Source organism: Protopterus annectens, chromosome 1.part1 (assembly GCF_019279795.1).
Source record: "Protopterus annectens isolate FY-2018-M chromosome 1.part1, PAN1.0, whole genome shotgun sequence".
Classification (NCBI taxonomy): Eukaryota; Metazoa; Chordata; order Ceratodontiformes; family Protopteridae; genus Protopterus; species Protopterus annectens.
In genome coordinates this window covers 1,250,028,303-1,250,042,075 of record NC_056726.1, presented here as the reverse complement: position 1 = coordinate 1,250,042,075, position 13,773 = coordinate 1,250,028,303, and positions in this window count along the sequence as shown.

Here is a 13,773-nt window from a genome sequence, read left to right as displayed (position 1 = left end):
GGGTGGTCTTCAGGTGCTTCACCCCACAGTACTTCCACAAACAAGCCAGCAGATCTGACATGAATTGGCACCTCTGTCAGTCAGTATTTCTTTTGGGAAACCTACCTTGCTAAAAATCTCTAACAAAGCAACTGCCACTTTTTCTGCATTAATGGAGGACAAAACTACTGCCTCAGGGCATACAAAATGCTCAAAATCTTTCTCTCTGAGAGAGTCTTAAATTGATGATACACAGTACTGCTGAGTCATTTCACATTACATCATTTTTATCACTTCTCCTTTAATCCCCAGGCTAACAGAAACTCAAAATGTACATTTCTCTGTAAGCTTCACCTGGCTAGGAAGCCTCAGCAATAAAAGACACTTTTACATGTAAAATCTAACAATAAAAAGAATTTGCTAGCCCAGGCATCCTGTCTGCAAGCTTGAGATCAAACACAGTTGTAATTGTTTACTAAACAGCTTTCTTCCAGCAGGGTGCACTGTTGTTACATTTCTGAAGCTCAACATATAACACAGTTTTCTTACATTTGTAAAAACAAGCCCATAGATTATATTAATATTTACAATGACATAACTCCCTTATCCAAGGGTAACTCCCTTACCAGCCTCAGTAAGAAGCTGAGATCCCTCATAAAATCCTCGAAAGTTAGTTATGAAAATAAAATTGCCAAAGATTCCAAAGACAACAACAAGGCATTCTATAACTATGTCAAGAATCTAAATGGCAATGCTCAGATCTGCTCTGAGCTACAACAGAATGGGATTAAATATAATGATCCCAAGGAAATTGCCAATATGCTGGCAGATCGGTTCTGTGCCAACTTCACCCCCCTCTCACCCCCTAAATGGCCCATCTTAATACCGGAAGATTGGCAAATTCTGGTAATAACGACCACACAGGTAAAAAAACGCACTCTCCAAAGCTAAGAATACAGCATCCATGGGACCAGATGACATCCCGGGCTGTGTACTAGATGAATTACAAAATGAACTGGCACTTCACCTAAGTGTCATGTTTAGTCATACCCTCACCTCAGGCTTCATGCCCACTGAGTGGCACACAGCTACAGTTATCCTGCTCCACAAGGGGGGATCCACCTTGGATCCCGGGAACTACCGCTCCATCGGTCTGACGAGCCTGGTCTGCGAGGCCATGGAACATATTATCATGGAACTTATAAACAAAGACATTGGCAACATTAAAAAACTGGACCCCACTCACTTTGGGTTCGTGAAGGGCCGATCTTGTCTCCTGAACCTGATTGACTTCTTCGAATCAGTCTCCAGAGCCGTGGACGAGGGTAAGACAGTCCACACAGCCTATCTGGACCTCTCCAAGGCCTTTGATACCATCCACCACTCTGGAATCATAGATAAAATTAGTAAGCTGGGCATTAATCCCTATGTCACTCGATGGGTTGCCAACTGGCTTACTGACAGAACCCACACTGTAAAAGTAGCTGACTCCAAATCCAGCTCCAGACAAGTGACAAGTGGAGTACCTCAGGGTTCAGTCCTGGGACCTCTCTTGTTTGGCATCTACTTCTCTGAAGTACAGGCCAACACTAAGGGACTCTGGCTAACAAAGTTTGCACATGACTGCAAACTGGGAGCCATTACTGAATCCCCAAATGATATCGATACTCTACAAAAGGGCCTTACAGAAACAGATGCTTGGTGCCAGAGCCATGGGCTCAAGCTCAATGCCAAGATATGTATAGTTATCCCCTTTGGGAAAAACATGTACCCATGAATTACCACATAGGTGACAGTACACTAAACACCGAAAGTGTGATAAGAGACTTAGGGACACAGGTGGACAGTGGTCTCACCTTCAATAACCACATCGCCAAAACAGTCAGGAAATCCTTCTATGTGGCACACCTCATCACTAAAGGCTTTTCATCCAGAAAAAAGGAGGTCATTGTCCCACTGTACTCATCCCTCATTAGACCCATTATAGAAAACAATGCCTCTTTTGGTATGTACCTCTGAAGACATCTGCAACAATTGGAAAGGCCACAGAAATACCTCCCTAAAAGAATCACAGGCCTAAAGCAGATGCCCTATGCTGACCGCCTTAAAAAACTCCAGCTATACTCTGTCGCATATCATTTACTCTGAGGCGATCTCTGCTTAACATACAAGGCCATGTCAAACCCAGAGCTGTTGGACATGCTACACTTAAAGAAATCCCAGTGCCTCAGAGCCACATGCCCCAGGGATCCAAACCTTGTCATCACACTAAACAAAACATGCTGGAGGGATAAGTTCCAGACCCAGAGACTCCCCAGACTCTGGAATAGACTGCCCATACATGTCAATCAGAGCACCTCTTTGGCCCTCTTCAAAAGGAACCTTGATGATTGGATGGGAGAAAGGAAATTCATCCTGGGGATCATGTCAGTCACCCTGCTAGACAGAGGTCCAGGGAAGTAAATAGTGTGGGAAGATACAGCCAGGGAATTGTTATGGCTAGGCTTGTATAGGCCCTAGGGCCGATAGTCTAGTACCAACCTATGAACCTATGAACCTATGAACATAGGCTGTCAGCCTTCACAATATGATCAAGATATTGAATGAGTTAGGGGACAAATGGCTCCTGAGGTACTTGTAGCAATGTGGAGAGAAAAGCATATCCCAGCTGAGTGGAGAATAAACCTTCCAGTGTAAGAATAAAGGAGATATTTACAGCTGTGGGTAGTACAGAGGTATCAAACTAATGTCAAACTGCATGAAAGTGCTAAAGAGGGTGATTGATAAACAAATATGGAAAGTACTACAAAATAAGATGGGAGGTAAGTAATTCAGATTCAGACCAGGATGCAGTATAACTGACCTGATGTTTGTAGTGAGATAAATAGTGGAGAAGAAATAGTCAATGATTAAAATGTCCAGCTGAGTATTTCTAGACTTGTAGAAAGCTTACCAAAACACCCAAAGGAAGCTGACTGTACAGTCCTTTGATAGTTTGAAGTACTGGAAATATTAGTAGAATTAGTGCAGGCTATTTATAAGGACCTAATGACACAGCTACAAATGGTGTTCAGACTCATGGAGGGGTTCCAATTGCATATGAGTGTGCATCAGAGTCCAGTTCTAAGCTACTGGATTACTTTCGCTAACAGGTTGGAGGAGACAGATCAACAAAGCTGCTGTATGCAGACAATATGGGATGACAAACAGACTGAACAGGAATGTCAGCAAATGACAGGGGAATGGAATATAAAACTGAAGGCACATGAGATAAAATTGATTCCAGACATGACAGTTGTCACGGCAGCAAATGGGAGAAATCAGAAGAAGCTGAAAATTTAGATAGAAGGGAAAACAGTGGAACAGGTTAACAATTTCAAGGATCTTGGAGGGTTTGTTGAAGGGAAGGGAAGTATAAATGAGAAGGTCAAGGCTAGAAATGGGGGGTGGCTGAAGTCAACTGCTACAGAGTGTTAGGTGTGGTGTGTGACAGAAGAATGCCAAAAAAGCTGAAAGGTAAGGTGTATGTGACCAGTACTTTTGTATGGTATAGAAATCTGGGCAGTGAAAGCAGAGCAGTTGAAGAAGCTAGAAGTGATGTGTATGAAGTGCCTGGGACAGGTGGTAGGATGCACACTGTGGGGCAGATGAAGAAATTATGGCATCAGGGCAGAAGCTAAAGTAGCCTCAATTGCAAAGAAGGTCAAAGAGAGCAAAGCATGACGGTTTTGGCACATGTGCAGGAAAGAAGATGATGAATTGGTTAAGAAGATTTGGGAGAGACAGGAAGAAGGCAAGATGAAACAACGAAGTCCAGGAAAGAGATGGATGGATTTTGTGAGAGAAGACCTCTGACAATCATGACTGTTGAAAGTAGAAGATTTGCACTAAATTAAGAGAGGTGGCAAGAGATGACACAACGCCATGACACCCCAACCCTGTATAGAAAATGAAAAAAGTGGGTTGATAATGATATAATATATATGTGCTGGTGAGTCTGGGTATACCTATTTATTTATTTATTTATTTTTAAATTGCTAGGCATAACAATAGATGATAATCTCACTTTTGAGTCACTTATTCTCAGCACAATAAAGACAACACAATTTAAACTAGGTAAACTCTATTGCCACAAACTTTATCTGGACAACCACACCAAAACAAAACTTGCCAACACCTTACTCATCCCTCCATTCTATATGGTAATGCTATCTTTATTAACCTTAACTCGACCATTAGTAACAAACTACAATCCTGCTACTATAAGTTAGCCAAATTTGCCACAGGGAAACCTCACTGCTCACATCATTGCCATGCTGCTGCAGAGCTGAACTGCCTAGAGTTTCCCCACCACCTCCACTATACCCAACTAACCTTAGCCCACAAATTAGTTTTCAGACCCAGTGACTGCCCAGCAATTAGCTCCATCTTACAAACATATAATCCTACATGAACACTAAGATCCTCAGACAAACAGCTGCTTACTATAACAAAACCCAACAAAACAACTGGACAATGTCTGCACTCCCACAGCATTGCCAAGCTATGGAATGCCTTGCCCCCACATATAACTCAAACTGACTGCATAAAAACCTTTAAGTCAGCACTAAAATCATACTACCTAAACTATCCATCCTGCCCCTGCCAAACAAACAGGCCACCGTGAAACAATCCTAGAAGATTATCCTCTATTGTGCTGTAACCAGTTCTATAACCTTTCTTTTTCTTTCTTTTTTAAACCCAGCCACTTAACTTTATGGTAGGACAAAACACAAATGGTGTGGATCCTATCTTAAAGTGGCGTAATTATATACAATCTCATCTAGATTGTATTACTTTTGCTCATGCACTATTGTATTATATTATACGTCCTCACTTTTATCCATGTAGTACTTATATATATATATATATATATATATATATATATATATATATATATATATCCATGTAATACATATTACTCATGTTATATTCATTTATTTGTAATATTTGTGGAGCTTTGCTCCCCGGGGTCTCCACTGAAAATGGGTTTTTGGCCCAGTTGTCTTTCCCAGTCAACAAATGTCAATAAATAAATAAATAAATAAATAAATTTGTTTACCGGGAGAGTCTGACTGGGCATGAATGCCACTTTCAGTGGAGGCCTGGGGAGAAAAGCTCCACAAAGAATAGTACAGTAATTACAATACACATGTTTATGGAGTATAGTACAGAGACAAGTAATTTAATAAAGTTTGTAGCACATTAATATACTATAAGTAACATACTATCTTATAATGCACAATACAGTTGTAAGGAACATTTTATTCTGTCATATGATTACAATCATCAGTGCCTAATATAGTAACACACATTGTTTAAATAGGAGCATAGAAAGGAATTGTTGTAAGCTTTCATAGTAGGTTAAAGTAAGGTATGATACATTAAGTGAGTCTACACAGGGTCAGAACAATTACATATTCAGGATGTATTTAAATGGGACTGGAGGAGTTTTTTTAAATTATTTCTGTTTTCTGTGGTCCTAATATCTATAGGGATAGAATTTCATGCTTTTGTAACAGAAGTGGAATACAGGGAGCCCCCAGAGTTATTGTTGCTTTGGGCTATGTCAGCCAGTGCCTTGTTGGTGGATCTTAGTAGGCATTTGTTAGAACAGATTTTAAGTAGGCCTTGTAGTGCAGGAACTCTGTGGGGATAGTATAGAATTTGGTGGGCTATTATAAGCTGGTTATACATGAGCAAGGTGGGTAATTCTAACCATGAGAGTTGTTTGATTGCTAGACAGTGATGTGTTCTGAGGGGTGAGCCAGTTGCAAACTTTATTATTTTGTTGTAGCAAGTGTTTAGTTTGTTTAAGTCTGCTTTGTTAAGATAGAGTAGAATGGGGGAGGCACAGAGCAGGGGGGAGAGTAGGTGGGTTCTTGTGATGGTAGCTTTACTGTCACTGGTGACTATCCATCCATATCCCCCCTTTTTCCATTTTTGAATACATGGTTGGGGTGTCACATCAACAGTGACTATCATCTAGAATCAGTTTTCTCACAGCTGGGTGGTTACTCTGCCACAGTTGTTCATCCATACCAAATGACACATGCTTGTGGCCTATTTAGTGTGTCCAGTCCACCTACTACATGTCTTGGAATGTGGGAAGAAACCAGAGCACTCTGAGAAAACTGCAGAAACACAGGGAAGACATACAGACACCACACAGAAGGTACCCCAGCTGGGAATCAAACCAGTGAACCTCTTGCTGTGAGGCAACAAAGATATATGCTGCACCACTGTGCCACCTGGGGGGGGAGGTAGAGTAACCCATCAAGCATCACTTTCTTTGAAGTCCATATTACTAAGCACATAATCTTGAAATATGGACTCACCAAAGAAAGTCAAAAAACATAAATGCAAGTTTTTGCAAGGGGGAAAGTCCCCCTGCACCCCCCTCATATGCCTCCACATCCCCACTAACTTAAATATACCAACTCTGAGATCACAGATGATGTTAACATTTTGGGGGCCACCAGCAAATTAAGTTTCATTCTTAGGGGCCCCCAGCACAGATTGTGCCACCACAATATTCTGTAACCTTCATCCTAGCACCCCATGCACACTTACCACTTCCTGATTATCCAACCACTCCATCACCACTGCACTCATCATTATCTTCAAATTTCCTCCTACCTCACTTGACCCCCTTCTTGCACTTTCTCAGTGTGCACACACGTTTCCTTACTTTAGGTTACTCACACACATGTATATTTTTGTCAAATAACATGCACTTGTAGAAGAACACAGTTGCATTCTTGTTACAGACTTCTGTGCCACATCAAGGTAGCCACCTACACAGAGGACAAAATCATTACACCACCATTCATATCCATACCTGGTAATAAGGTCTACCTGATCAATCCGATAGTCTTATACTTTAATCATGACATTACCAATTCTTCTCATTCTGACTGACAAACCCATCACAGACAACAACCATTCATGGAATCATTCACGGACAAGGTAATGATGGTTTAATCAGCTGCTAATTAACATTCTACTCCATTATTTATTTATTTATTTATTTGTCTTTGTTTATGGGAATATCCAACCGGGTAATAGCCATTTTCAGTGGAGGCAGGGGGGGAGAAAATCTCCATTTGCTTACATTACATTATACTAAGTTTCAGTCAAACACAGAGTAGTTAACATTTCTGTTTACATTTATACACAAACAGCAGTTACACATATACATATACATTCTAAGAATTTACAGCGACGGAAGTTACTAATGAAAGTACACGTGCAACTTAGTGGATTGTACACGCAACAGTTATGAATAAAAACTGTTTTGTCATTACAGTAAGTGGTTGGAATATTATGTTTAAGGAAAGTATTTGGCTAGTATTGTACAGTGAAAAAGTTTTAACCCTGTGATGGGCATGTACAGGACCAGGATTGGTTAAGATGTTGTTTAAGTAGTGGTTTAAAGCTACTGAGTTTGTTGGAGAGTTTTATTTTCATGGGGAAACTATTCCAGAGTTTAGCAATGCCTTGGGAGTAGAGACAGTCTCCTGCAACATTAATTGATTATTTGTAAGTAATAAAAATTTGTTACTAGAACGGAGCACCCTTGCTGGACAGTAGGGTAGTAATACGTTTTGTAGCACAGGGAATATTTCCAGATGATGAATGAGTTTGTGTGCTGTAGTCAGTTGTGAATATGTTAGACAGTTGTGCAGTTCAAGCCAGTTTAATTGCTTTAAGCTAAGACAATGGTGGAGATGGTGGCAAATGTAGCTATTTTATTGTACAGGAAAAGAGGCAAGTTTCTTTTTTTGAGTATTGTTTACGTTTGTTAGGATAGGACCGGTGTATAAGAATTGGCAGTAAAGTGATGGCTAGAGTTTTTCTTTCATTATATATGAGGAATCCATTGATTATATAAATTGAACCTTGTTTCTAGTTTGTAGATTTAACAGGGAGCAGTTTATAGTGATCATATTTGATATTGTCTATTATAATGCTTGGAAGTTTACTGTGAGTTACAGTTTCAATGACAGTATTATTTGTTGACTTTATGGTAAAAAGATTGCTTTTGATTTTGGCAACTCTAGTTTTCTTGGGGTTGAGTAGGAGGTTTGATTCTTTGAGCTAGGTTTCTACAGACGAGAAAGATTTTTCACCAATGTCTTGGAGCTTATTTATTGTTGAGGCTGCACATGTTAATGTTGAGTCATCTGCATACTGAACTATGCTAGCATGGTGAGTGGAGGTCATTAATAAACATATTAAATAGTAGAGGACCCAGGATTGAGCCTTGAGGGACAACTGTAGTAACTGGCTGAAAGGATGAGTAAGTTTGTTGCCATTTAATGGCTTGTTGCCTCCCAGATAGGTAGCTAAGGAACCACAACAAGGAGTATTGAGAAAGCCCTACTGAGGAGAGTCAAACAAGTAGTTGCTGGTGCAAGACAGTATTAAATGCCTTTGACAAGTCTAAGAACATGGTGGACACAAGCACACCATTGTTTCTATATTGGTTTATTATACTGGTAAAATGTAGTAGAGCAGAAGTTGTGTTGTACTGGGGCCTAAAGCCATGTTGTTCATAGGTGTGACACCCGTGCACTGGCCCATTAATCAAGTTGTCTCAATCCTCACCACTAACACCAGTGAGGAGTGTCCACATTGGGAAGGATAACAAATACGCACACAGTAAAGTACAATTTCCCTTAAGAGCACACAGAGATCACAGTCAGTCTGGGGCTGGTTTCTCCTTTTCTCTCCAGATCCCCAATCAGACTCCCCACTGGCACAGCTATAGGGTCCAGATCTCAGCCTAGTGGTCAAGCTAAAACCTCCAGCACCCTCTCTGTCCAACCATTGCTTCATGTCCCTGCCCAAGTAGTTGACACACACATACTTTAAGATTTGATTTAGATACAACCAACCACACAGACATTCCTGGGGAAGGCTGGCACAGGTTCTCCAGCTGTGCCCCTATTCTGCCAGGCTATAAGGTAGTAATCACTGCCACCAACCACTAATATCAGCTACTATAAGGCTCCTACCAAAGGGTGACCAATCTCACTGTGTAATATTACTGTTACCCAAATAGCAAGTGTGACTGAGCAGCAAGACTATTGGAATGACTTTGTACAGTATCACTATATACATGCAATGTATTCTAGAGCTTAAATTGCCTCTACAAAAAACAGCCACAGTTAAAAAGTTTACAAATATTTAATAATAAATAATAAAAACACAAGACAATACTTCTTACTACACAGTGCTAGTCATAAGTTCAGACATCACAGGAAAATGCTTAAATTAATACTGTACAATAGTTCTGACATAAATGTAGAAAACAGCTAGACTAAACTTACTATTTTCTATCTTTTCCTAAGAGCAATCACAGTTCTAAATAAACTTACATATAGAGCAAAAGCAGAGTACTGGTGAATTGTTGTCAGCTTTTGACAAAATCCAAAATGCTGTCCTTTCTTTCTGCCCTTAAATTGATAACACAGTACTGCTTCACATACCATCATTCTTGACCCTTCTCTGATTTCCCAGGCTAACAGAAACTCAGAATTTAACATATTTTTGATGTTGCACCTGGTCAGGAAACCACAGCAATTAAAGACATTATATATGTAAAATTTTGCAATTAAGTCTGGTCTCAAAAAAATAGAAAGAATCTTCTGGTCCAGACATCACGGCTCTGAGTTTGAGATCAAACAGTCATACAAGGCTTGACTTATCAGTTCTTTTTCTAGCAAAGTGCACTGTTGTTACATTTTTGACATTCAACATTTAACACAATTTTCTTGCATTTAAGAGAACAAGCCTGTGACTTATATTAATATTTACAAATGACAGAATTATCTACAAAATTCTATCTAGCTAGGCTGGCAGCCTTCACAATAGGTTCATAGGTTCATAGGTGTTTACTAGGCTAATGACCACAAGGGACTTTTTAAGCCTAGCCATGCATCCCAAATCTTTGACAAATTCTGATACCCTTGATAATTGTAAGCATGGGCCTGGGAGATGAACCGTTTACAGGTTACCCGTTTGCATCAGAGACATAGGTGCCAAACCAGGGGTGAATTTACGGTTTTCCATCCAATTGTCCAACTTGTACTTGAAGGGGATTAGGGAGGAACTCTGCTTCACATGGATGGGGAGCCTGTTCCACAGACAGAGTGGTCTCTGTGATACATACCCATCTCTCCATCAGGTCCTATTTACATTACAGGCAAGGTTTAAGTCTTTAAAATGAGTAATTCTGGTACTGTTTGATTTGTGGATATGCAGGAGGTCCATCAGAATGGGGTCTGGCAATGCCATGCATGCCAGGCATAGATCTTCCCTCAAAAGCCTGTAGGAGACAGAATACAGGGATAGGGCCTCGAGGCGGTCTGCCTAGGACATATTACTTATGCCCTGTATTCTTTTAGTGAGGAACCTCTGTGGACATTCCAGTTGTTGGATATGCCTGGATAGGTACATACCAAAGGGGGCACTGTACTCAATGATATGTCTGATGAAAGCAGAATACAGTGGAACAATGACTTCCTTGGACTTTGATGCCATACCTTAGTTTATAAGTTGCACAACATAGAATGATTTCCTTACCGCTGCAGACACATGATGATCAAAGGCTAGATTACTATTTATGTGTTTCTCTAAGTCCCTGACTACTGGGTCAACTCTAAGGGGTGTGCTGTCAATATGATAGTTACCAGGAATGGATGACTTCCCAAAATATACTATTATGCATTTCTTGTCATTTAGTTTTAGCCCATGACTCTGACACCAGTTGTTTGTCTGTGTCAGCCAAACACATTTGAGTTTCTGAGAGCAGGTTATTTGAGGTTAGTTATTGTATCAGCCGCATATGGATGCATTTCTCCAATATTTTGGAGATGGGGGAGAGAGTTGCTATTGGTCTGTAGTTATTAAACTCTGTAGATGTGCCTCCTTTGTTCAGTGGTATGATGTAGAATATTTCCACAAGGATGGGACATATCTTTCTGCTATAGACCTATTAATTAGTATAGACTCAGGGAAGGCTATGACTTCTGCAGCCATTGTCAAGTAGTCTGATGGTAGTTGATCTACAGCTACAGAAGTAGTTTTAAGTTTAAGGACCAACTTCCTTATGAATGAGGTAGGTACTGGACAAAACTGAAAAGCTGTAGGTGGGTTTGATTGGACAAGGGTAAAGTGATGGGGGCAGATGTTTTAGTGTTTAAGAGAGATAATATTAATTGTATAAAGTAGGAATTAATTGTGTGGGGATGCATATACCCACATTAAATATAAGCAAGAAATATTACCATATATACCATATCCAGATAAGTTTTAATTACAATGCAGTAATAAAAATATTGCCACATATTAGCACATATATTATGGAAAAATCAGTGAACTATCATGACACACATTGCTTACCCCCCAAAAAATTGATGTGCACTTGATAATCCAAGTATGATAAAAGACGATACCATACAGTAAACACAAATATCTCTTTGTTTAATGCAGGACAAATCAGTCAAAAACTACCACATGTTAACAAAAAGCATTTATTTTTGTTTGTCATACAGCTAAAACAAAGCAGTAATGTGCTAACTGCATGTTGTTGTTTGTCTTTCGGCTTTTTCCCGGTAAGGGATCGCCACAGCAGAACTCCGGTCCGCTAATGATTGGCAGTAGATTTTTATGAAACGCCAAGGTGCCAGCTCGACACCCAACCTTCAAAGACGGCACGCCCATTTACGCACGCATGTCTTTCGAACGCTACCCAACCGTGGGGAGGACATGCAGACTCCACACAGAAGGCACTCCCAAGCCAAGCCGAGAATCGAACGGGAGAACAAGTAATCAACTGAATAAATACACTGCAGTCATTTCTGAATAGGACAGCTATTCAAGCACTATTTCAGATTGAGTTCCAATATCAGAATGGATAACAGAGTTAGCTTTATAATTTTGGGAACCCTTGCAGACTTCTACAAAACTTGCAAGACTCTTCCACAGTACCACAGTACCAAAGCTATACACCCTACCAACTCTTCAAGTGAAGAGCAAAAAAAAAAAAAAAATCCATTCCTTTTACTGGCACAATTTTGTAAGAAAAAGCATCTCTTCTTTTAAACTGTAGCAGACTGCTTGATACAAATGTAACAAATAGTTACTACAGTTTATACCAAGCCTGTACCGAGTGCTGTGGCACTTAGGTTTTAGTTTAAAGAAAAAAGAAAACTTTTCTCTTTTAAACTGTAGCAAGCTGCTTGCTCCAAATGTAGAAAGCAGTTGCTACAGTTTATATCCTGCCTGCATGGAGCATTACAGTGCTTCAGTTTTAGTTTTAAAAAAGTTACTTTTAAACTTTAGTAACTGCTTCCTAGCTGTTGCTAGAGTTTGGACAACACACAGAGTGCTATAGCACTCAGGTTTGATAGAAAATGCAATATCAGCTTTTAAAAGTCACTATTGCACTCAAGAATGATAGAGCCACCTAACATTTTTTACCTGGGCAGTTGGCTCTCTTGCTCTACAGTAGCTATGCTACTGATAACAGGATTAAAGATTCAGAGACCAAAATTAACAAAATTAGTGTCCTCCTAAAAGGATTAATGAGGAGGAGGTTTCAACAGAATCTTGCTGGGGGACACTGATTTTGTTAATTTTGGTCCATGAATCTGACACCAATAGTTCAAATTGATTAGGCATTCCCATCAGACTCTTAAAACTCAGGTTAGCCTCTTTTTCATTTCATCCTATTGCAGCTAGTGCACACAGCAAAATTAAGAGTGTTAATCTGAATTCTGTATTGTTCTTTTCTGCATTTTTCTTGTTTTAACCAAAAGTCAACTGGTAGCATTTTTAACTTGGTTTGGAACCTTAGTCTTGTAGTATTCCTCACAGTAGTGAAAGAATTATTAGTTGCAGGAGAATCTATCAAGATTAACAGAATAAGCTGAAATTGGGGCCGAACCAGATTAACAGAGTCAGAGGGTTCTGGGCAAAAATTGGTTCAGAGAACCCAGTAAAGCAGAAAAGAAGACATATGGCCTTTGCAAGATTAAGAGAATCAGGATACCTTAGCAGATTTAGCAATCAGTGGGGTCTTAAGCATTATTAATGGAGTCAAGGGATCACCAGTAACATTGAATGAATTAGGACCCAGTCATAATTAATAGACAGGGTTGTCACTTACCTATTTTTTCCCACCTGCCTGGAAAACTAAAAGCTGATTGGGAAATCAGGAGATGAAGAAAAGGACTTTGCAAACATGGGCACTGGGGTTTCTAAACTCACTATCTCAAGGCATCCAATTTTGATTGAACACTATTTCAGTATGATGTGACTGTTGAAGAGAAATTAATGGGGATGGCAACAGGAGTGGGGAACAAAGGGTAGAGCAGAAATTGTTGCTTTTGTCATTTTGTTTTTGCCTTTACCTAATGAGGCAATCATATAAACAGATTAAGATCTACATGTTGGTTTTATTGGAAAGAATGCCACCACAACATTTAATTACGTCAATGTGGCAGTGTTAGTGGGAAAACATTTAACTGAATTATGAAGTTTGCTACTTGACAAAACAGATGCCCACATAATTAAGTCTGTCACTAAAACAAACTACAAGAACTCGGAGTATAAAACTGCAAATCGACTGCATTGATATTTGGATTTTTTTCCCACCATCTGCCCAATCCTTATTGCACTTTTAAACTTGGTGGCTTTTTAGTTGCCTGCCCCTACTGTAAATTACAGTTTGCAAGCCACTCCCAA